Genomic DNA, 6,517 nt, shown 5'->3' with positions numbered 1-6,517 from the left:
AGCTCCCGTGAACCTGCCGCCGGGTAGACGGCCGAGGGTTCCGCCCGGGGCACCCCGGACCTCGGGCCGCCCAGCCCGTGTGCCGCACTGTCGGTCCTACCCGGCCCCGGCCGCCCAAGTTGCTCGCGGCCGGCCGGCGTTTTCGCTCTGTCCCCATTTCTGGCAGGCCAAGTTGCTTGAAAAGCCCTGGAAGTCTATGAGAACGGATTTGCCGGCCGCATCCGACCCTCGCTCCATCGAAGTCGGCCTGCCTGGCCGGGTTTTCCCGGTGGTGTCGCGGAACTCCTTCCCGGTTCGCCAGGGTCCTCAGGCACCCTCCGACGGATATATAGGTGAGCGGTCGGCGTCGACCGCCACGACCAGGACAACGACCGATCTGGTGCCCCGCGCCGGGCCGGGGAAGGCAACCCTCGCTCAGGCGGTCCCCGGCGGGCCCCCTGGTGCAGGCGAGCGGCCCGCCTCCCCGTGCACCTCCCGGCGCGGACCCCCGGGCCCACCGCGGCCCGGCCCGCGGCCCCGAGGTCTCTCCCCCGGGCCGGGGGAGAGCCGCCCCGGGCGCTGGACCCCCCTCGCAGGCGACTGAGTTTGCTCGGCCCCGGACTCCCAGCGGCCCGAAGCCGCGGCCGGTTGGGGCTACCCGCGGGCGCTCCACGTCCCACCCCGGGTTCCCCCCGCCGCGGAGCACGCACCTTCCTTTCTCCCGGCCCCGAACGAAGGGAGGGGGAGCGCGCGCTCTCCTTCCGTCCCCGCGGCCCCCTCGCCGCGTCCCCCCTTACGCAGACCCGATCCGAGGGCTGCGCCCCCGGCGGCCGCCGCCTCCCGCCCCGGCCCCCGCGTGACGACGGGAGCTACCTGGTTGATCCTGCCAGTAGCATATGCTTGTCTCAAAGATTAAGCCATGCACGTGTAAGTACACACGGCCGGTACAGTGAAACTGCGAATGGCTCATTAAATCAGTTATGGTTCCTTTGATCGCTCCATCTGTTACTTGGATAACTGTGGTAATTCTAGAGCTAATACATGCCGACGAGCGCTGACCCCCAGGGATGCGTGCATTTATCAGACCAAAACCAATCCGGCGGGCTCGCCCCCGCCGGCCGCTTTGGTGACTCTAGATAACCTCGGGCCGATCGCACGTCCCCGTGACGGCGACGATACATTCGGATGTCTGCCCTATCAACTTTCGATGGTACTTTCTGTGCCTACCATGGTGACCACGGGTAACGGGGAATCAGGGTTCGATTCCGGAGAGGGAGCCTGAGAAACGGCTACCACATCCAAGGAAGGCAGCAGGCGCGCAAATTACCCACTCCCGACTCGGGGAGGTAGTGACGAAAAATAACAATACAGGACTCTTTCGAGGCCCTGTAATTGGAATGAGTACACTTTAAATCCTTTAACGAGGATCTATTGGAGGGCAAGTCTGGTGCCAGCAGCCGCGGTAATTCCAGCTCCAATCAGGGCTGGGCGTCGGCTGCTCACTGTGGAGTTGGGAGGCGAGGGGAGAGGAGGTGTTTTTGTGTTGCTGGTGGAACTTGGTTTCTTTTTTATTACTTTCGGTGCTGGACGTTTGCTACCCCGGGGAAGGTAACTGCCTCCCCGGGGTCCCATCATGGCCTCCACCCTCATTGAGGAGTGGAGGGGCCGCATTGCCATAATCTCGGAGAAACTGGTCTACACGGAGGACGGCATCCTACTCCCATCCCGGGAGACTGCAGGAACCGTATGCAGGGCTGTGCGTCGGAACATGGAGGCGCTCGAGGCATACACCACGGCCTTGAGCGCCAAAATAGCCATGCTCAAGAAGGGAGTCGGTCTGCCCCACCATCTGAGGGTCGACCAGACTTCCCTCCTGTTGCTGGGGGCCCTCCATCTACGGGCCCTCGCCCTCAGGGACGCCGGGGCCAGGGCCTTGGAGACCGCCGAGGCGAGTGTGAATACGAACCCTGAAGATGAGGAGGCGGTGGAACAGGGCCCTTCCTATGCCCAAAAGGCTAAGGTGGGGCTCCCAGTACCTGCGGAGTCAGACGGGGAACCCCTCAGGCAGGCCCTGGCTAACCTCCAACAAGAGTTGCGTTCCCTGGGGGAGGAGAAGGAGGAGGTTGCCGGACAGCTGAAAGAGCTCCGGCAGCAGAGCAACAGGGTGGGGAGTCGTCATCGCGGCCCCATACGGGAGCGGATCGTCTCCCTGAAGGAGAAAGAAGCGGAGTTGGCGAGACGCACAGCCCAGAACCGTGACCGCGTGCGGTTCCTGCAGGAGAAGCTGCGGGAGCAGGAGGTGGAGGAGTCGGGGGTACCACCGACCCCGGAGGACCCGGAACCGGTGGCGCCTACATCACCACCGCCACCGCCACCACCACAGTACGACGGGACCCAGGAGAGGTCCGCTATACGAAGGCCGCTGATTTTTTCAATGGAGGAATTGGACGAGGAGGAGGACATTAAGATCCAAGCTGCGCCACGGAGGCGGAAAAAGAAGACCACCAGGAGCAGGCCCGCTATCCAATCGTCCGGGGAGGAGAGCGTCGGGGATACCCCCCCCATCATGTCCGAGGAGGAGTTCCCATCCCTCCCGGCCCGGGTCCCCGACGCTGCTGCCGAGGATCCGAGAGCGGGCCCTTCCCGTCGGAGGGCCAGGGACACTATCCCCGCCGGTCTGCGTTTGGCCGGTGAGCCCCGGGGACCTTGTGTGAGTACCTTCCCCGATGTACCTGTCGGTATGTCCCCTGTTGTTGTCATGTCCCCTGTTGTCCCCCCACCCCCAGTGTGTGTTCCCTCTGTAGTACGTTCACGTTCCCCTGTCTGTGTCCGTCCGTCTTCCGTGGCCCCCGTCGGGGCGCGGGTTTTGTCACCCCCGCGGCCGGCTGCGGCACCGGCGACCGCTCCCTGTCCAAACTACCCCGGACATATGATAATCTGTCCGGAGTTTTGCCGGGCGCCGCGGCCGAAACCGCGGCGGTTACAATGGAGGCAGTGCCGGGTGCGGCTGCGGTCCTCGCCGGGGTCACTCCGGCAGCGGTGCCGGTGACCCCCGGGGCTCCCGCAGCCGTGATGCCGGTTGCTGGCTCCGCCCCCGTCGCGGCACAGGCCGCGCCCCCCGGTAATCTTAAAGTCGCACCGCACACCACACATTCTGTATGCCAGGGGACCGCGGGACCACCCGCGATGGCCCCTATAGTCAGGGTGGGGAAGAACCCTGGGGGGCAGAACCCCGGGAGGTCGGCGGTGGCCCGGGCTGCGGGGGCGGCCGCTGCGGTCAGGGCTCCTGCTCCGGCCGAAGGGGGGACTCCCACCGGGGTGACACCTTCCCCCGCCGTGACACAGGGGGTCGCTGCGGTGGCCGCGGTACCCGCCGATGGGTCCACGGGCGGGCATGGTAGCGGGGCCACGGGGGGGTCCACAGTGCCCATAGTGCCCACTCCAACGGTGGCCCCAGGTGCGACACCCGCAACCGCTAACGCCTGGGCGGCGGGTCCCCCGAAGGTTCAGGTGCCACCACCAGGCAGGCGGGCTACGGGACTCCCAGCAGGGCAACCCATGCGGAGAAGGAACGTGGTCCGCCTGCTGCACGTAGCGGAGGGATCCGTGCCCGATAGGAAGCGGGTGGTAGGGGCCCTGAAGGACCTGGGCTTTGCGGTCGCGGACTTTTTCGCCATCATCCACGTTAGCGGCACCCCTGAGTATGACATCAGTTTCATGTCCCCGAGGGGTCTGGAGAGGTTCTGGACCCTTTGGGAGGGGGTGCCAAAGTCCGGCGACAGCCTATGGGCCCGGTTCAATGTCCAGGCCATATCGCGCCAGGAGGTCCGCAAGGTGAACTTCCTGGTGCGGAATGAGTCCATACCCGTCGCGGACATACTGGTGTGGGCCCGCAGATACGGGGAGGTCTTGACCACCCCGGTCAAGACTCTCTGTGAGGACGGGATCTGGAACGGCGGCTGGACGGTCAACATCCGTCTGAAGGAGGTACGGGGTCTCCTACAGCACATGCCCAACTCCTTCTTCATCGGGACTGACCGGGTATCGTGCTTCTATCCTGGTCAGCCCCGGGTGTGCCACAAGTGTGGCTCGCCCCGGCATTTCAGCATAGGGTGTGATGTCACCAAGTGCACCCTATGCGGTGTTGTAGGACACTCCAAGCAGGAGTGCACTACTATCCGTTGCAACCTGTGCGGGGTGTTGGGTCATTCCTACAGAGCGTGTCCTGAAGCCCAGCACAACTTGGACAGTATCTGGGAAGGAGAGGGCGAATTCGCAGAGGAAGACCCGCGGCCAGTTGTGGGGGGCGCTCGGGACAAGGCTCTACCCGACGCCCCAGGTACCTCCTCCGGCACCGACCCCGTAAGTAACATCATTGACCCGTTGCCTGTCCGTCCAAAACAACGAATGTCTCACCCCATTTCTGTCTGTACTCCTTCCACAGGCATCACCACACGATCGGCGTCAGGACCCCGAGCCGCAACCACGCGGGATGAGTCGGGGTGGACGACTGTCGGTCCGAGGAAGGAGACCCCAACTCAGGAGGCAGCTCGGAGAGGTCCGGTAAGATCCTCTGCCTCTGCTAAGACCCCTTCCCGGGGGGATCCACCCTCCACACTAGAGGGGGAGAAAGTCCCTTCGGGACGGGGGAGCTCCGGGGCCCCGAAACCCAAATCCATCGTTGTCGCTGCCGCAAAATCATCAGCGGCGGCGGCCGTCGCTGAAACCGCTATCGGCAAGACGTGCGGGGACATACCAGTCCAGAACAGGTTTAGTGCCCTGATGGACTGGGGTACCCGCATGGAAGTCGAGGAGGCGGCAGAGGCGACGGCGGTAGTGGCGACAGTGGCGGGGGAGGGTGGAAGGGCCGCGGAAGCTCGAGGACACCTGGCAGAGGTGGAGGATAGCGAGTTGGTAGAGGTGCCGATTCCGGAGGAGGACGCCTTGCCCGCGGGGCTCTCCGCGAAAAGGTACCCCTCAGACTCGGACGGTGAGAACGTACGGAAAAAGGGAAAGTCTCCTCATTCTCATCACCCTTGATGGCGACTCTCCCCATACTATCCTTAGCCACTCATAACGTGGCTAGTATTAAGACGTGCAGGGCCCGATTTATAGCCTATGATAACTGGCACAGGGAGAACTACCATATAATCTTTGTCCAGGAAACCCGCCTGGACTCCCTGGGGGCCCTGCATGCAGCTAAACGCGACTGGAGATGGGGGCACTCCTTTTTTTCACTAGCCACGGAGGGCTACGGGGGAGTTGCCATCCTGTTCCAGGGTGTGGACATAACGTTCAATAGGGTGATTGAGATAACGAAGGGTAGGTGCGTAGTTCTTGATGTGTCGGTAGGCAGGCAGCCTCTCCGTCTGATTAATATCTATGCCCCCCAGACCAAGTGGGAGAGGAAGCGTCTGTTTAACGAGATAGAGCCTTTCCTCTACACGTCCCGGCATATTGTCTTTGCTGGTGATTTTAATACCGTTACTAGGACCAAAGACAGGAAAGGTGGCAAAGACAAACCGGGATACGACGCTTTGGCCCTTACTAGAATAGTCAGGCAGGCAGGCTTGGTAGATGTGCATATTAAGCACAACCCAGACCTCACAGGTTACACATATCAGCGAGGTAACTGCCAGAGTAGGATAGATAGGATTTATGTTAAGGAGTCTTTTCCGGTGGCGGCACTTGTGCTTAAACCGGTTGAGTTCTCCGATCACCTTATTCTTACCTGTCTGTTAAATGTCTCGCAGGCTCCGCTAAGAGGTAAAGGGATTTGGCGACTTAATTCTGACATCCTGACAGAAGGCTGGGTCCAGCAGGCTTTCGAGAACTTCTTTCATGACCAGGTCACCGTTGCGGAATTCTGCACGACGAAGTCTGAGTGGTGGGAGATGGTGAAGGTGAGAACCCGTGCCTTATTTCGCTCTCTTTCTCAGAACATCCAGTCCTCAAGGTACAGGACTTACCTCGGGCTCCTGTGCAAGTTAGACTGTCTGGTGTCGCAACGAGGTGATCCCGGGGACATCTCTAGGGTCAAATCCATGATGAGGACGTTCCAGTATGACAGGTATGCCTCCTTGCTCAAGGAAAGGGATCATGGGGCTTACCACTCACCCGATCCTTTTCTTAGTTGCAAAAGGAAGGAGTCTACTAAGATCATTACCTGTCTGCGGAACACCCTCGGTGTCCTGGAGGAAACTCCTCGGGGGATACAGAGGGTTGTCCGCGATTACTATGTGGAGCTCCTCGGACAGAGGAGACCCTGCCGACATCAGGCGGACGACTTCTTGATGGGTCTTTCCCTTCCTGAGATTGATCATGGAAAGCTGGATGAGTTGGTTAGCCCAATCACTGTCAAGGAGGTCACGGAGACAATATTAGAGCAGACAAGGAAAAAATCTCCGGGCCCTGACGGTCTTACGGCCGAATTCTATCATGCCTTCTGCGGTCTCCTGGCCCCTAGTCTCACCGAAGTTTTTAATGAAAGCCTGGAGAGGGGGATACTCCCTCCTTCGATGAGATCCTCGGCAGTGAT

General features: G+C 61.5%; 1 pseudogene; it reads left to right on the top strand.

Annotated features, from left to right (window-relative positions):
• Positions 1–852: 852 nt before the first annotated feature.
• On the top strand, positions 853–1,465 carry LOC149275833 (18S ribosomal RNA; annotated as a pseudogene; the record flags this gene model as incomplete).
• Between the last annotated feature and the right edge of the window lie 5,052 nt (positions 1,466–6,517).

Source organism: Sceloporus occidentalis, unplaced genomic scaffold (assembly GCF_023333645.1).
Source record: "Sceloporus occidentalis isolate IW3139 unplaced genomic scaffold, rSceOcc1.0.p SCAF_263, whole genome shotgun sequence".
NCBI classification, from domain to species: domain Eukaryota; kingdom Metazoa; phylum Chordata; class Lepidosauria; order Squamata; family Phrynosomatidae; genus Sceloporus; species Sceloporus occidentalis.
Note: the sequence above shows the minus strand (reverse complement) of the source record. Positions and strands in the feature narration are given on the sequence as shown.